The sequence below is a fragment of the Perissodus microlepis genome, chromosome 6 (assembly GCF_051167445.1).
Source record: "Perissodus microlepis isolate ML-2025 ecotype Zambia chromosome 6, ASM5116744v1, whole genome shotgun sequence".
Classification (NCBI taxonomy): Eukaryota; Metazoa; Chordata; class Actinopteri; order Cichliformes; family Cichlidae; genus Perissodus; species Perissodus microlepis.
The window spans coordinates 30232059-30249868 of record NC_140466.1 but is presented as its reverse complement, the minus strand read 5'-3'; the positions used below and the strand labels follow the sequence as shown (position 1 = coordinate 30249868).

General features: G+C 40.7%; 2 pseudogenes; both read right to left on the bottom strand.

The window, feature by feature from the left end:
- Positions 1 to 252: 252 nt before the first annotated feature.
- On the bottom strand, positions 253 to 2114 carry LOC146385918 (XK-related protein 8-like; annotated as a pseudogene).
- Positions 2115 to 10336: 8222 nt separating this feature from the next.
- LOC146385917 (XK-related protein 8-like) lies at positions 10337 to 12197 on the bottom strand (annotated as a pseudogene).
- Positions 12198 to 17810: the final 5613 nt, after the last annotated feature.

The window sequence follows — 17810 nt, the reverse complement described above, 5'->3', positions numbered from 1 at the left end:
TCTATCTGGGACAATGTTTTTCCATTTTATTCTTCTGGTTTTCCTACTCACTTTTCTGTGCACCCATCAAGTGCAGCTTTGGTAAGTGAAATGTTTTCCAGCTATAAAAAGATATACAGACTGTTTATGGCATAAACAATTTATTGCTTCTTTCGTTATTTCGTATCATACAGCTGCTAAATGTTAGCCTGATGAACTCAGAGGCATTTTTACAAGTAATCTAATGCAGAAGAATTGCATATTTATTTTTTTCTATTTTTCTTTTGAAAAGATGATCCAGTGAAATAGCCGAAGTCCCACCTCATCTTTAGGTTGCTGCTCTCTGTTGGCCCCTTTCAGCTCATATTTGGATGAAAGACTTTATAATAAATAACTTTAAGCATTAGACATAGGACATAAACTGCAACAACACAGGCAGCTGTGATTAAAGTGTACACGGGCTCTATCACAAAATCAGGAGGATGTGTGCTCATCTACCAGCACCACAGAGGATGCAAATATCACTCAGTATATACCCGTGAAACGGCGCAGTCCTGTACCGCGTCTTCACCTCGGCAAAATTAAACCAGTCGAAATACCAAATGAGGCCAACAGTGGCTCTATGAAGCCATTCTCCACAAGGACTTTCCATGAAGTTCGTCTTGGCTGTGAAAGCGAAGAAGAATAAAACTAGCCAAGTGCAGATGAAGTGAGCGAAGATGAACCAGGGTAGCACGGAGGCGAAAAGAACGCGGGCAGTGAGACGACAAGAAATGAGTACCAGTGTCACGGCCTTTTAAGTTCTGGCGTTTATTTCGTTGAAAAATATAAACAAAAATCAATCCAATAATTTCAAACATAAACGAAAGTTAACTTAATCTGATTTAAGAAGTTCAAAAAGTGGCAAAAAAAAAAAAATCATTTTAAACCCTCCCGTCGTCCCATCTGATATTTGGTAAATAAAACTTTTCCACCACACCCTCCAGGGTGCTCTTAATCCCTTCATTAATTAAAGGGTCCAGAAGTAAACAAACTAATCACATTTACAAACCTTTTCCAAAAGTAAAATTAATGGCTGGGGCAGCAGTCGTGTGGTGTTGCAAAGAAGGACCCAAAATGCAGGCACTTGCTGTGATGCACGGGAGCTTTATTGTGGACGGTGAAAATAACAAAAGCGAGGACAGAACTAAACATAAACCTAAACTGAGGAAACTAATAACAAACCATAACTCACGGAATAACACACAGGGGGAAAACATATGGAGTTGATATGGGGATGAGAGAGAGACGCGATTACCAAATAACACAGACGGAGCGACGACGAGCAGAAGCAAACACACAGTAGAAATACACACCAGGTGAGTAGGAAAAGACACGCAGGGGTGGACACAGCTGAAACTAATGGCTATAACGAGACACAGACCTTCCATCAGCGTGAATGTGTGTGTGAATGGGTGGATGTCTGAATAGCGCTTTGGGGTCCTTAGAGACTAAGTAAAGCGCTATACAAATACAGGCCATTTACCATTCAAAGTAAGAACACCAGGAAAGGAAACAGGTAGGAATAACAGAAACACTGAACACAAGACCCAGCCCCTAAGAACGAATATAAAAACAGAAGAAACTAGAAAATAAAAACAATAAACTCAAAACACTGAGTCAGCAACCCAGGACCATGACAATTACAAATTTTCATAGCAAAACTAGGTAAGCATATTCTTACTGTTATAACAAACATAACTTTTTAACAAATCTGTATTTTTATTGCAGCGAATAGGTAAGGTTAAAGTTTAACACTTACTTTTGAGATTTGCAGACAACATGAAAAAACGGGGATCCAAACACTGTCTCGCAGCCTTTTCTATTCAAATAACCTCATGCAGCACTAAATCCGGTATCTGAACATAGTGAAATGTGTTCATTTTTAACATATTTATGGCTGTGATGAACCAGCATCTCTCTCATGTGTTCTACTACGTGTGGCATGACGGTCATGAGTCTGCACACAGACGTCTTGTCGATGGCGCTGTGGTGAGGTCAGAATAACTAAGAGCTGATTACGCTCAAAACTGAGACTTTTTTTTTCCTGATTGTAAACAGCCTTGAAAGTTAAATGTTGCTACCAGGGGCGTCATAGTGGAGGCAAAAGTGATGCTCAGATAAAGACACCCAAGGAGCCAAAGGAAGGAGGCAGCCGCACGTCTCTCTCTTAAGGATGTAACACAATATGAGCTCATACAGTGGCAATTAAACGTTATTAAAACAACAAATATATTTTATCGGTGTGGTTGGTTTTAAGGCTGATTTTAAAAAAAAATTGCGTTCTTTTCTAAACAGAGGAGAGTTCAGCTTTTTTCATTATATATATAACACAGAAAACGAAAACGTCATTTATTCATTGTTGAAAATCAGCGCAGTTAGAAGTAAACTGTGTGTCGGAAACATTAATAGATCAGTTCGCCCGCTTGTTTGAAATATTATGAGTAAGCCACAGGACCACAGGCAATAATCTGGTAGTGGGCAAAAAGACGTGATAGAGGCGGATGGAAGTGAAGAGAGCGTGGAAAATAAAGGTTTTCTACCACAGAGAAGAGCTTTTGCGTAAGTGGTGAAAATGGTTTTCGGGCCTGTTTCAAACATTAAAGGAGAGAGAATCGGGCCATGACGTCAGAAACTCTGACAGCCCGTTCTTTATGGGTGATAAGAGATTTTTTAGTTTTGTGATTATTGTTTAGTTGTAGCTTCATTTAAGATAGGAGAGCTTGTGAGTTGGAACCACCACAGGAAAGGAAAGTGGAACCAGATGTGTAGAGGAATGCGGTGACATACATACTACATCCTGAGTTAACGGTCACCCCCCTCTCTCACTCTCCTTTTAAGGAAATGTTTAAGTTTCTATACATACCAAGCTATCTCCTATTTCAACAGACAAGCTAAAGGTTTCTCCTATTATGGAAACGTTTTTGTATACTGAACATACCACTCCCACTTCCTTGAAAGCTCACTTGGAGTATAAATAAAGAATGCGCTGAGAGCCCTGGGCGGTTTTTCTGTCACATCTGTTGTGCGCACTTTGACAGCAGAGCAGATCGGACTGACCGCCCATGCGCATGTAAAAATTAGATATCTGAGTGTGACTTCATTTGCCTTTCTAATAACTTTTCTCTTCACAATGGGCGTTACCTATTTTCAACGAGCCAATATGGAACGTTGTTGTGGGCGGGGCCTGGTTCAAAGATGAAAGGCAAGAGAACCAGGCCGTGACGTCACAGTCAACTCAAGTGCATAAATTGCAGGTGAAACCCACACTGGACCAGCGCGTTTCTTATAGTCACGAGCGATTCACTGGATGAGATTTTGTTCTGCTACCCTCAGTCATATTTGAATGTCTGATTAGCTTCAATGTCAAAAACGAGTGACCGACAAGCAAAACCAGAATTAGTGTGCACTCTGCCAGAGAGTACACTGGGCGACCTGAAGGTCGAGGAGGAAGAAAATTTAAAAGTCCTGGAAGAGCAGAAAGTGGTCAAGGACACAAAAGAAATGCAGAACAAAGTGGACGAGCAGACAGAACCATTAGCCGAGGCTAAGACGGAGAAAAAAGACACGGCAACCCCAGATTCCTCCTCAAAGTTGTGTGTCGACAAAGATGTTCAGTTGATGGTTTCAAACGCCACAGAAAAAGCTGAACTGAACCAAGTGAAAAATGAACTTGAAGAAACGACCAAACTGGCAAAGAAAGAGTGTGAAGAGGCCAAAAAAGCAGTGAATGAAGCGCAGGCAGCACTGTCAGAGGAGAAGACAATGGTAGAGGATGCAAAGAAACAAACTGAACAGGAAAAACAAGTGTTAGAAGAAGTGCAGTTTGTATTCAAAGATGAGACCAACCAGGCTGAAGTATCAGCTTTGGAAAAGACACTGAAGCTGCAGAAAAAGGTGCGCGTCAACTGGGTTATTCAGTTGGTGGTTTTACTGGCCAAAGAAAAAGTCTCCTCCAAATACAAGATCTTCACAGAGCGCCTCACTCCTGACTGCATCAGCCATCGTCTGATTGAGAAAATCTGGCCTGAAGTTGAGGAGAAACACTTGAATTTATCCCACGACTGCATTTTTAATGTGGGCAAGGCCATTCTCAAGGACCTTTGCAAAACACACAACTGCAAAGAAAACCTTTTGATTTTTAATCTGAGGGAACAGCTTGACAATATTACCGTCTCAGTCTTCACCAAACACCTGTTGGCATTACCAGCAAGAGTACTCAGTGTCTCTAAAGACAGGCAAGAGTACAAGGAAGTTGTAAAAAATGTGACCAAAGATCTGGTAATGCACGCCATGAGCGAAGGAAATGAGACGATGACAATGAATCCAGTAGCATCTGAGTTTATTGTAGAGAGGCTTTTCCAGAAGATCTGGAACAAAATTTTGTCAAAAAAGTACAAAATGTCCTTGGAGAACATTGGAGAACTCGCCCTGACAATATACAATGAACTCCATGACAGGTGGGATTCTCCAATACTCTTAATGTGGTCAAGAAACCCAGTGATGGATGAAGCAATCGTCAGCAGCTTCAAAAAACATGCAAAATTGAGGAGCCAAAACATCATCTTTAGGGCTTTCTCATGTGCACGCTAAAATCGAACCAACACGTGCATGTGATTATGTGAGAAAACTCTTAAATTGGCTTCAAATATTCATTTCAATTGGGCTTTCTAAATTTAATTTTGAAACCAGAGTGGTTACAAATAACTACTCTTCTTCTCCCAACTTCCTTCCCTCATCACCAACTGGCCGAGGCAGATGGCCACCCCATCCCAGAGCCTGGGTCTGCCGGAGGTTTCTCTCTTTTAAAAAGTGAGTTTTTCCTTCCCACTGTCGCCAAAGTGCTTGCTCTAGGGGGTTGGAGTCTTTGTGCATTATTGTAGGGTCTTGACTTTACAATATAAAGCACCGTGAGGGAAGTGTTGTTGGGATTTGGTGCTGTTTCTTAACTCAAAAACTTCAGTTACAACAGGACATTTTGAGTTAAAAAACAAAAAAATTAAAAAAAATAAAAATTAAAAAAAAACAACTTTGAATTTGTGCTTTGTTTCATTTACTGTTTAAGAAGTTTGTTCTTCCTGTAACTTTTAAAAACAACAAATAGCTGAGCTGTTGGATTTACTAAGTGCATCCAAGAATACAAACAAGCAGTCCTCACACACATTTGAGAAAAACTGAGAGACCTTTGAATCTTTATAGCTTACTGAATATTCATCTCTTTACTTTGTCTGCATGTGTCCACTTCTTTCTTTTTCTATTTGTATTATTCTCATTTCAAAGACATTCAAAGCTATTTGGAGACATTCAGAGTTCCTTAAAGATGAACCTAATATAATTACACGAGTTGTTTAACTGAGGTAATCACTCTTTCCCCCACAGTCCTACGATTTTTCCCTTTTTCTGTAAAGCAATGCAAATACATTTTTAATACTTTCAGTCAAGGTTTTAATATTCATACAGGAATAAACTACAACAGAAACACAGTCACAAATATAGGCCATAAATATACAGACACCACATTTACATACACATTTAGTACAATGTTTAAAAGGAGTCTGATTCTTCAACTGATAAACATTTGACTTTGATTTCCAGGAATTTTCCACTGTGAGATTAATGGAAAGTGTACATTGCACATAGTGACAATGACTGACGGACCCGACCACACAGATCGCACTTTACTACACTTTTTATTCAGTTTTTGTCTCTTCCAACCCTCAGCCCCAGCTGCCAGCTACACACACACAACAACAACACAACCTCAGGTCCCAGCACATCTTATGCAGGGGAGGGGTGATAAACTGATGGAGCTCCGCTGTGTCAGCCTCCCTTTGCAACCGTGCCACAAACCAGTTCCTGCTACACACATTATATGTCCACAAACACAAATCAAAGTGAAGGAAGAAAAACCGCAAACTAATCATGAAGCTACAGAGCCCCTTTACTGATATGGGTAAGGAAGGTCTTTATTGCATGGCCACATGTTGATGTGTCACGGCGGGGTGCGCCGATGGGTTGTGAACAGGACCCAGAAGCAGATGCAGAGAGAGGAGATGCAGGTAGAAGAAAAAGCCTTTATTTTGGCTGATGGTAGCAGTAACATGAAACTATGAAAAACTAGGTACAACTAAGACAGACTGTGAAAAACTACGATCAACTATGAACACAGTGGATGAAAATAATAGAAATAATTTATGAATTGAAACATGTTTCTGGTGTAATATACAACAGAAGGTACTGTCGACAGTTCAGCCCACTGTACTTTATTTTCACTCTGTGCTGCTATACTCTGTTGTCAGTTTGTCCACTTCATGATGTTTAACTGCTTTACTTACTTTACAGGTTAATGCTCGCCACACTAAACATGACATAAAGTTTAAATTACACGTAGCACAACAGTAAGAGGTCAGTCTGACAGTACAGAGAAGTAAGAGAATAGTTCAACCCATACGACACTGAAAGGAGACAAATCATGATTAATTCTTCTGGAGTGGCTTTAAATACACTTTTATTGCATATTTGTTACTCTGTATTGATTCCACGTTTAAACAAATAGTAAAGCCGACCTTTTATCATTTAGGATTTAAACACAATTACTATTATTATTTTTTTAATGTCCACAAACAAAGTTTACTTCTATTCTGGCTTTCCACAAACTTCTGAGGGAAACATTTTACTGGTAAACAGCAAAATCCTCAACTATGTTCATCAGCTTGTGTCAGTCAGCAATTTGTTGGTGATGGTTTTTGGAGCCTGTTCATTAACAGTGATGAGCACCATGAGGAAGAATCAAAACAGTATTTCTTTACTGTTTTGATTCTTCCTCAAAGTGCTCACGAGGACTGTACGCTACACTGCAGGGTGTACTGCTGATTCTCAAACATCATCTCAGTGTGGTTTACAAAGCTGATGGAGACACTTTCTGGAGTCTCTGAGAAGACAAGGAAAGAAAGAGTAACACAGGTAGATGTTAGTCAGTAACCGCTGAGCTCACGAATCCGTCTGTGTATTTACACACAGAGGTCGAATTTTATCTGATTGTAAACAGCCTTGAAAGTCTTATGTATGCAAATGTATAGGACTGCTGTCTTACATTTGGGCAATATCTCTAAAATTAGAAACATCCTGTAGCAGAGTGAGGCTGAAAAACTAGTTTCATTATTATCAAGTTGTCCTAAAAACAGCTGAAAAGTCTTCAGTTGATCCAAAATTCTGCAGTAAGAGTCCTTCTCATCAAATAATCAGACCCCATCTTTTCTTAAAAACCTTATAGAACTGTATCACCCCATTACAGCACTTGCTCTCAGACTTACTTCTGGTTCCTCGAGTATTTAAAAGTAAAATGGGAGGCAGAGCATTCAGCTTTCACGCCCCTCTTCTGTGGAACCAGAATTGGGAGAGAGGCACCATCTCTACTTTTTAAGATTAGGCTTAAAAGTTTCATATAGTTAGGACTAGATCAGGTGACCCTGAAGCCTCCCTTAGTTATGCTGCATTAGGTGTAGGCCGATGGGGGATTCCCATGAATGATTTTCCTTCTCACATCCATTTTACTCTCACTATGTGTTTCTACACCTCTCTGCATTTAATTATGAGTTATTGTTAATCTCTGAGTCTCTTCCACAGCATGTTATTTGTCTTGTCTCCCTCTCCCCAAACCCTACTGGCTCCTGAGCCTGGTTCTGCTGGAGATTTCTTCCTGTTAAAGGGTTTTTCCTTGCCCCTGTCAGCTCCCATTCCATATACTTTAAAGCTCATTGCTCTTCTGTCATCCTGCCTGTCAGACTCTCATTTGTGTAACCTTTGTCTCGCCGCTTTCCCTCAGAGCTCCATCCAAGCCTCCATCTGCATCTCTGGGGGAGTCCCATCCTAACTCCTATCACTGCTGGGATCCTGTTGTGATTTGATAGGTCATTGGCATTTAATCATCAAACTGCGCGTCTCTATAGTATGCCTAATTTTTATGTATTCCTCCCGTTTGTTATTTATTCCTGCTGTCTTACTATTTATATTTTATTCCTGTGCAGTTGATGTGGAAATCCCAGTCGTGGTACATGTACAATAACAATAATGGGCTATTCTATTGTATTATAAAGATTGTCATGTGTGACATAAACTATCTTTGAATTTGTTCTAAAGTAGCACACCACTAATACTGCTGGGAGAAAAATCATACAGTAAGTGGAAGGACAGCGGACCGTGCTTAGTTATATCATTTTTTATTTGTTCTCAGATTTTGTATGAAATTCCTTCCGCTTCTCCAGGGCCGGGTCTCGGGGACAGCAGCCTAAGCAGAGAACCCCAGACCTCGCTCTCCCCAGCCCCCTCCTCCAGCTTGTCCAAAGGAAAACCAAGGCTTTCCCAGGCCAGCCGAGAGATATAATCTCTCCATTGTGTCCTGGTCTGCACCTAAGGGCCTCCTCCTGGGGGGACATGCCCAGAACTCCTCTCCCAGGAGGCGTCTTGTCAGATGCCTGAATCACCTCAGCTGGCTCCTTTCGATGTGAAGGAGCAGCGGCTCTACTCCAAGCCCCTCTCAGATGCTGAATTCCTCACCCCATTTCTAGGAAGAGGCCAGTCGCCCTTCGGAGGAAGCTCATTTCCACCACTTGTATCGATGATCTCATTCTTTCGGTCATTACCTACAGCCCGTGACCATAGGTGAGGGTAGGGATGTAGCTCGACCGGTATATTGATACGATCTGGTGCAGAGTCCGCATCACTGCACCAATCCATTTGTCCATCTCCCGCTCCCTTCTCCCATCACTCGTGAACACATCCATGATATACAAAAAAACTTCTTCACTTGGGGCAGGACCCTGACCTGGAGTGGCACTCCACCTTTTTCCAGTTGCATTGGAGGTTCTCATTCCCAGTGCTTCGCACTCGGCTGCAAACCACTCCAGTGTGAGCTGGAGGCCGTCACCTGATGAAGCCAATAGAACAACATCATCTGTGAAAAGCTAAAGTGAAATTCTGAGACCACCCAAGTGAAAGCTTTCCTGGTCTAGAAACATTTGCTTCAGCTTTGTGAAAAGCTCTGATAGTTTTAAATGTGAATACTGGACACAGAGAGAGGTGGTGTTTATGGTGTCCAAGATAACAGGACCTATAGCTTCTCGTGCCAGTGAAGGGTGCTCAGTTTGAGCAATTCAGGTGAACCTTGGAAATGACCAGAATTCTTCATTATTCTGATCTTTGGTGTCAGCAGACCTGAGTCAAAGTGGTTCGGGATTCATCTCCCAAACTGACTCTCTAGTCAGAGTTTCCAGAACATACGGCTCTGTCTCTACACATCCAGCTCAGCGCATGCTGTGTATGTCTAATTTTAAGATTTACTTTTTTAACAGTCAGATTACTTTCATAAATGCTTTGTATGTCAGAGGGAAAAATGGATTTTAATGAAGCTTAAAAGATGAGATATAAGTGATACGTCTGCAAATCTGCATATTTACTGTGAACCCACTGTTTGTTCATTTTATCTTGTGTTTTTGTTTTATTGTTCTTCATTTTGTCATTTTTCCATTATGTGTTTTATCCTATTGTAAAGTGTCCTTGGGTGTCTTGAAAGGCGCTTTATGAATAGTATTGTTATTATTATTATTATTATTATTATGTGAGGGTCTTTCTATTCTAGTAGTGTCAGCATCTGAACAGACTATAACCAGTCAAGGGCTGACTTACAAAACTCTTGTCCTTACTTTTCCCTTAATGCCCTGTTAAAAAAGTGCAACGCTCCATACTTACTCACATTATGTAAGGTCAGTTGAAAAAATATTCTGCAGAGGGATGCACGAGAACCTCCCCAGGAAGCAGACCTGACCTGCTTCTGTCATGCCTCCTGTTTGGTAATTTTACAACACCCACTTTCACTGAAAGCATGGCTGTTATAACAAAACGAGTGGATGCAGTGCTGAGGGAGAAAGAAAACAAACAAAACACAGCCTCCACTGTCACCATTGCGCTCTGCAATAGAAAAGCAAAACTGGGAACTCAGAGCCCATTCCCTTTCCATCCACGTTTGGACATCATGTTTGATCATTTTCCCACATTTGATTTCCAAAAATCTATCTGGGACAATGTTTTTCCATTTTATTCTTCTGGTTTTCCTACTCACTTTTCTGTGCACCCATCAAGTGCAGCTTTGGTAAGTGAAATGTTTTCCAGCTATAAAAAGATATACAGACTGTTTATGGCATAAACAATTTATTGCTTCTTTCGTTATTTCGTATCATACAGCTGCTAAATGTTAGCCTGATGAACTCAGAGGCATTTTTACAAGTAATCTAATGCAGAAGAATTGCATATTTATTTTTTTCTATTTTTCTTTTGAAAAGATGATCCAGTGAAATAGCCGAAGTCCCACCTCATCTTTAGGTTGCTGCTCTCTGCTGGCCCCTTTCAGCTCATATTTGGATGAAAGACTTTATAATAAATAACTTTAAGCATTAGACATAGGACATAAACTGCAACAACACAGGCAGCTGTGATTAAAGTGTACACGGGCTCTATCACAAAATCAGGAGGATGTGTGCTCATCTACCAGCACCACAGAGGATGCAAATATCACTCAGTATATACCCGTGAAACGGCGCAGTCCTGTACCGCGTCTTCACCTCGGCAAAATTAAACCAGTCGAAATACCAAATGAGGCCAACAGTGGCTCTATGAAGCCATTCTCCACAAGGACTTTCCATGAAGTTCGTCTTGGCTGTGAAAGCGAAGAAGAATAAAACTAGCCAAGTGCAGATGAAGTGAGCGAAGATGAACCAGGGTAGCACGGAGGCGAAAAGAACGCGGGCAGTGAGACGACAAGAAATGAGTACCAGTGTCACGGCCTTTTAAGTTCTGGCGTTTATTTCGTTGAAAAATATAAACAAAAATCAATCCAATAATTTCAAACATAAACGAAAGTTAACTTAATCTGATTTAAGAAGTTCAAAAAGTGGCAAAAAAAAAAAATCATTTTAAACCCTCCCGTCGTCCCATCTGATATTTGGTAAATAAAACTTTTCCACCACACCCTCCAGGGTGCTCTTAATCCCTTAATTAATTAAAGGGTCCAGAAGTAAACAAACTAATCACTTTTACAAACCTTTTCCAAAAGTAAAATTAATGGCTGGGGCAGCAGTCGTGTGGTGTTGCAAAGAAGGACCCAAAATGCAGGCACTTGCTGTGATGCACGGGAGCTTTATTGTGGACGGTGAAAATAACAAAAGCGAGGACAGAACTAAACATAAACCTAAACTGAGGAAACTAATAACAAACCATAACTCACGGAATAACACACAGGGGGAAAACATATGGAGTTGATATGGGGATGAGAGAGAGACGCGATTACCAAATAACACAGACGGAGCGACGACGAGCAGAAGCAAACACACAGTAGAAATACACACCAGGTGAGTAGGAAAAGACACGCAGGGGTGGACACAGCTGAAACTAATGGCTATAACGAGACACAGACCTTCCATCAGCGTGAATGTGTGTGTGAATGGGTGGATGTCTGAATAGCGCTTTGGGGTCCTTAGAGACTAAGTAAAGCGCTATACAAATACAGGCCATTTACCATTCAAAGTAAGAACACCAGGAAAGGAAACAGGTAGGAATAACAGAAACACTGAACACAAGACCCAGCCCCTAAGAACGAATATAAAAACAGAAGAAACTAGAAAATAAAAACAATAAACTCAAAACACTGAGTCAGCAACCCAGGACCATGACAATTACAAATTTTCATAGCAAAACTAGGTAAGCATATTCTTACTGTTATAACAAACATAACTTTTTAACAAATCTGTATTTTTATTGCAGCGAATAGGTAAGGTTAAAGTTTAACACTTACTTTTGAGATTTGCAGACAACATGAAAAAACGGGGATCCAAACACTGTCTCGCAGCCTTTTCTATTCAAATAACCTCATGCAGCACTAAATCCGGTATCTGAACATAGTGAAATGCGTTCATTTTTAACATATTTATGGCTGTGATGAACCAGCATCTCTCTCATGTGTTCTACTACGTGTGGCATGACGGTCATGAGTCTGCACACAGACGTCTTGTCGATGGCGCTGTGGTGAGGTCAGAATAACTAAGAGCTGATTACGCTCAAAACGGAGACTTTTTTTTTCCTGATTGTAAACAGCCTTGACAGTTAAATGTTGCTACCAGGGGCGTCATAGTGGAGGCAAAAGTGATGCTCAGATAAAGACACCCAAGGAGCCAAAGGAAGGAGGCAGCCGCACGTCTCTCTCTTAAGGATGTAACACAAGATGAGCTCATACAGTGGCAATTAAACGTTATTAAAACAACAAATATATTTTATCGGTGTGGTTGGTTTTAAGGCTGATTTAAAAAAAAAATTGCGTTCTTTTCTAAACAGAGGAGAGTTCAGCTTTTTTCATTATATATATAACACAGAAAACGAAAACGTCATTTATTCATTGTTGAAAATCAGCGCAGTTAGAAGTAAACTGTGTGTCGGAAACATTAATAGATCAGTTCGCCCGCTTGTTTGAAATATTATGAGTAAGCCACAGGACCACAGGCAATAATCTGGTAGTGGGCAAAAAGACGTGATAGAGGCGGATGGAAGTGAAGAGAGCGTGGAAAATAAAGGTTTTCTACCACAGAGAAGAGCTTTTGCGTAAGTGGTGAAAATGGTTTTCGGGCCTGTTTCAAACATTAAAGGAGAGAGAATCGGGCCATGACGTCAGAAACTCTGACAGCCCGTTCTTTATGGGCGTTACCTATTTTCAACGAGCCAATATGGAACGTTGTTGTGGGCGGGGCCTGGTTCAAAGATGAAAGGCAAGAGAACCAGGCCGTGACGTCACAGTCAACTCAAGTGCATAAATTGCAGGTGAAACCCACACTGGACCAGCGCGTTTCTTATAGTCACGAGCGATTCACTGGATGAGATTTTGTTCTGCTACCCTCAGTCATATTTGAATGTCTGATTAGCTTCAATGTCAAAAACGAGTGACGGACAAGCAAAACCAGAATTAGTGTGCACTCTGCCAGAGAGTACACTGGGCGACCTGAAGGTCGAGGAGGAAGAAAATTTAAAAGTCCTGGAAGAGCAGAAAGTGGTCAAGGACACAAAAGAAATGCAGAACAAAGTGGACGAGCAGACAGAACCATTAGCCGAGGCTAAGACGGAGAAAAAAGACACGGCAACCCCAGATTCCTCCTCAAAGTTGTGTGTCGACAAAGATGTTCAGTTGATGGTTTCAAACGCCACAGAAAAAGCTGAACTGAACCAAGTGAAAAATGAACTTGAAGAAACGACCAAACTGGCAAAGAAAGAGTGTGAAGAGGCCAAAAAAGCAGTGAATGAAGCGCAGGCAGCACTGTCAGAGGAGAAGACAATGGTAGAGGATGCAAAGAAACAAACTGAACAGGAAAAACAAGTGTTAGAAGAAGTGCAGTTTGTATTCAAAGATGAGACCAACCAGGCTGAAGTATCAGCTTTGGAAAAGACACTGAAGCTGCAGAAAAAGGTGCGTGTCAACTGGGTTATTCAGTTGGTGGTTTTACTGGCCAAAGAAAAAGTCTCCTCCAAATACAAGATCTTCACAGAGCGCCTCACTCCTGACTGCATCAGCCATCGTCTGATTGAGAAAATCTGGCCTGAAGTTGAGGAGAAACACTTGAATTTATCCCACGACTGCATTTTTAATGTGGGCAAGGCCATTCTCAAGGACCTTTGCAAAACACACAACTGCAAAGAAAACCTTTTGATTTTTAATCTGAGGGAACAGCTTGACAATATTACCGTCTCAGTCTTCACCAAACACCTGTTGGCATTACCAGCAAGAGTACTCAGTGTCTCTAAAGACAGGCAAGAGTACAAGGAAGTTGTAAAAAATGTGACCAAAGATCTGGTAATGCACGCCATGAGCGAAGGAAATGAGACGATGACAATGAATCCAGTAGCATCTGAGTTTATTGTAGAGAGGCTTTTCCAGAAGATCTGGAACAAAATTTTGTCAAAAAAGTACAAAATGTCCTTGGAGAACATTGGAGAACTCGCCCTGACAATATACAATGAACTCCATGACAGGTGGGATTCTCCAATACTCTTAATGTGGTCAAGAAACCCAGTGATGGATGAAGCAATCGTCAGCAGCTTCAAAAAACATGCAAAATTGAGGAGCCAAAACATCATCTTTAGGGCTTTCTCATGTGCACGCTAAAATCGAACCAACACGTGCATGTGATTATGTGAGAAAACTCTTAAATTGGCTTCAAATATTCATTTCAATTGGGCTTTCTAAATTTAATTTTGAAACCAGAGTGGTTACAAATAACTACTCTTCTTCTCCCAACTTCCTTCCCTCATCACCAACTGGCCGAGGCAGATGGCCACCCCATCCCAGAGCCTGGGTCTGCCGGAGGTTTCTCTCTTTTAAAAAGTGAGTTTTTCCTTCCCACTGTCGCCAAAGTGCTTGCTCTAGGGGGTTGGAGTCTTTGTGCATTATTGTAGGGTCTTGACTTTACAATATAAAGCACCGTGAGGGAAGTGTTGTTGGGATTTGGTGCTGTTTCTTAACTCAAAAACTTCAGTTACAACAGGACATTTTGAGTTAAAAAACAAAAAAATTAAAAAAAATAAAAATTAAAAAAAAAAAACTTTGAATTTGTGCTTTGTTTCATTTACTGTTTAAGAAGTTTGTTCTTCCTGTAACTTTTAAAAACAACAAATAGCTGAGCTGTTGGATTTACTAAGTGCATCCAAGAATACAAACAAGCAGTCCTCACACACATTTGAGAAAAACTGAGAGACCTTTGAATCTTTATAGCTTACTGAATATTCATCTCTTTACTTTGTCTGCATGTGTCCACTTCTTTCTTTTTCTATTTGTATTATTCTCATTTCAAAGACATTCAAAGCTATTTGGAGACATTCAGAGTTCCTTAAAGATGAACCTAATATAATTACACGAGTTGTTTAACTGAGGTAATCACTCTTTCCCCCACAGTCCTACGATTTTTCCCTTTTTCTGTAAAGCAATGCAAATACATTTTTAATACTTTCAGCCAAGTTTTTAATATTCATACAGGAATAAACTACAACAGAAACACAGTCACAAATATAGGCCATAAATATACAGACACCATATTTACATACACATTTAGTACAATGTTTAAAAGGAGTCTGATTCTTCAACTGATAAACATTTGACTTTGATTTCCAGGAATTTTCCACTGTGAGATTAATGGAAAGTGTACATTGCACATAGTGACAATGACTGACGGACCCGACCACACAGATCGCACTTTACTACACTTTTTATTCAGTTTTTGTCTCTTCCAACCCTCAGCCCCAGCTGCCAGCTACACACACACAACAACAACACAACCTCAGGTCCCAGCACATCTTATGCAGGGGAGGGGTGATAAACTGATGGAGCTCCGCTGTGTCAGCCTCCCTTTGCAACCGTGCCACAAACCAGGTCCTGCTACACACATTATATGTCCACAAACACAAATCAAAGTGAAGGAAGAAAAACCGCAAACTAATCATGAAGCTACAGAGCCCCTTTACTGATATGGGTAAGGAAGGTCTTTATTGCATGGCCACATGTTGATGTGTCACGGCGGGGTGCGCCGATGGGTTGTGAACAGGACCCAGAAGCAGATGCAGAGAGAGGAGATGCAGGTAGAAGAAAAAGCCTTTATTTTGGCTGATGGTAGCAGTAACATGAAACTATGAAAAACTAGGTACAACTAAGACAGACTGTGAAAAACTACGATCAACTATGAACACAGTGGATGAAAATAATAGAAATAATTTATGAATTAAAACATGTTTCTGGTGTAATATACAACAGAAGGTACTGTCGACAGTTCAGCCCACTGTACTTTATTTTCACTCTGTGCTGCTATACTCTGTTGTCAGTTTGTCCACTTCATGATGTTTAACTGCTTTACTTACTTTACAGGTTAATGCTCGCCACACTAAACATGACATAAAGTTTAAATTACACGTAGCACAACAGTAAGAGGTCAGTCTGACAGTACAGAGAAGTAAGAGAATAGTTCAACCCATACGACACTGAAAGGAGACAAATCATGATTAATTCTTCTGGAGTGGCTTTAAATACACTTTTATTGCATATTTGTTACTCTGTATTGATTCCACGTTTAAACAAATAGTAAAGCCGACCTTTTATCATTTAGGATTTAAACACAATTACTATTATTATTTTTTTAATGTCCACAAACAAAGTTTACTTCTATTCTGGCTTTCCACAAACTTCTGAGGGAAACATTTTACTGGTAAACAGCAAAATCCTCAACTATGTTCATCAGCTTGTGTCAGTCAGCAATTTGTTGGTGATGGTTTTTGGAGCCTGTTCATTAACAGTGATGAGCACCATGAGGAAGAATCAAAACAGTATTTCTTTACTGTTTTGATTCTTCCTCAAAGCGCTCACGAGGACAGAAAACCAAACCAGTGACATGAATCATGCTCAAAATGTCAAACTCTGAGAAACAGATCAAAGAGCGTTTTTATTTCTCTCAGACTCACAGTGAACTATAGCAAGGAGTTTTTCTGATGTCACCACTGGAGGGCGCTGTGGACCAGCTGATCCCAGCTCCAGCTTGGTTTCGCACCAGTACTGGGCTCCATCATCTTCTCTACTGGGAGTGATGTTCAGAGTGAAGGTCTCATTCACTGGTTTCTTCTGTTCACTGTTGGACTGTAGGTGACCCAGTGCTGTGTTTTCTCTGTAGAAGGTCACAGTGAGGCTTTGAACAGGAGCTACGTTCTGTACGCTACACTGCAGGGTGTACTGCTGATTCTCAAACATCATCTCAGTGTGGTTTACAAAGCTGATGGAGACACTTTCTGGAGGCTCTGAGAAGACAAGGAAAGAAAGAGTAACACAGGTAGATGTTAGTCAGTAACCGCTGAGCTCACGAATCCGTCTGTGTATTTACACACAGAGGTCGAATTTTATCTGATTGTAAACAGCCTTGAAAGTTAAATGTTGCTACCAGGGGCGTCATAGTGGAGGCAAAAGTGATGCTCAGATAAAGACACCCAAGGAGCCAAAGGAAGGAGGCAGCCGCACGTCTCTCTCTTAAGGATGTAACACAAGATGAGCTCATACAGTGGCAATTAAACGTTATTAAAACAACAAATATATTTTATCGGTGTGGTTGGTTTTAAGGCTGATTTAAAAAAAAAATTGCGTTCTTTTCTAAACAGAGGAGAGTTCAGCTTTTTTCATTATATATATAACACAGAAAACGAAAACGTCATTTATTCATTGTTGAAAATCAGCGCAGTTAGAAGTAAACTGTGTGTCGGAAACATTAATAGATCAGTTCGCCCGCTTGTTTGAAATATTATGAGTAAGCCACAGGACCACAGGCAATAATCTGGTAGTGGGCAAAAAGACGTGATAGAGGCGATGGAAGTGAAGAGAGCGTGGAAAATAAAGGTTTTCTACCACAGAGAAGAGCTTTTGCGTAAGTGGTGAAAATGGTTTTCGGGCCTGTTTCAAACATTAAAGGAGAGAGAATCGGGCCATGACGTCAGAAACTCTGACAGCCCGTTCTTTATGGGCGTTACCTATTTTCAACGAGCCAATATGGAACGTTGTTGTGGGCGGGGCCTGGTTCAAAGATGAAAGGCAAGAGAACCAGGCCGTGACGTCACAGTCAACTCAAGTGCATAAATTGCAGGTGAAACCCACACTGGACCAGCGCGTTTCTTATAGTCACGAGCGATTCACTGGATGAGATTTTGTTCTGCTACCCTCAGTCATATTTGAATGT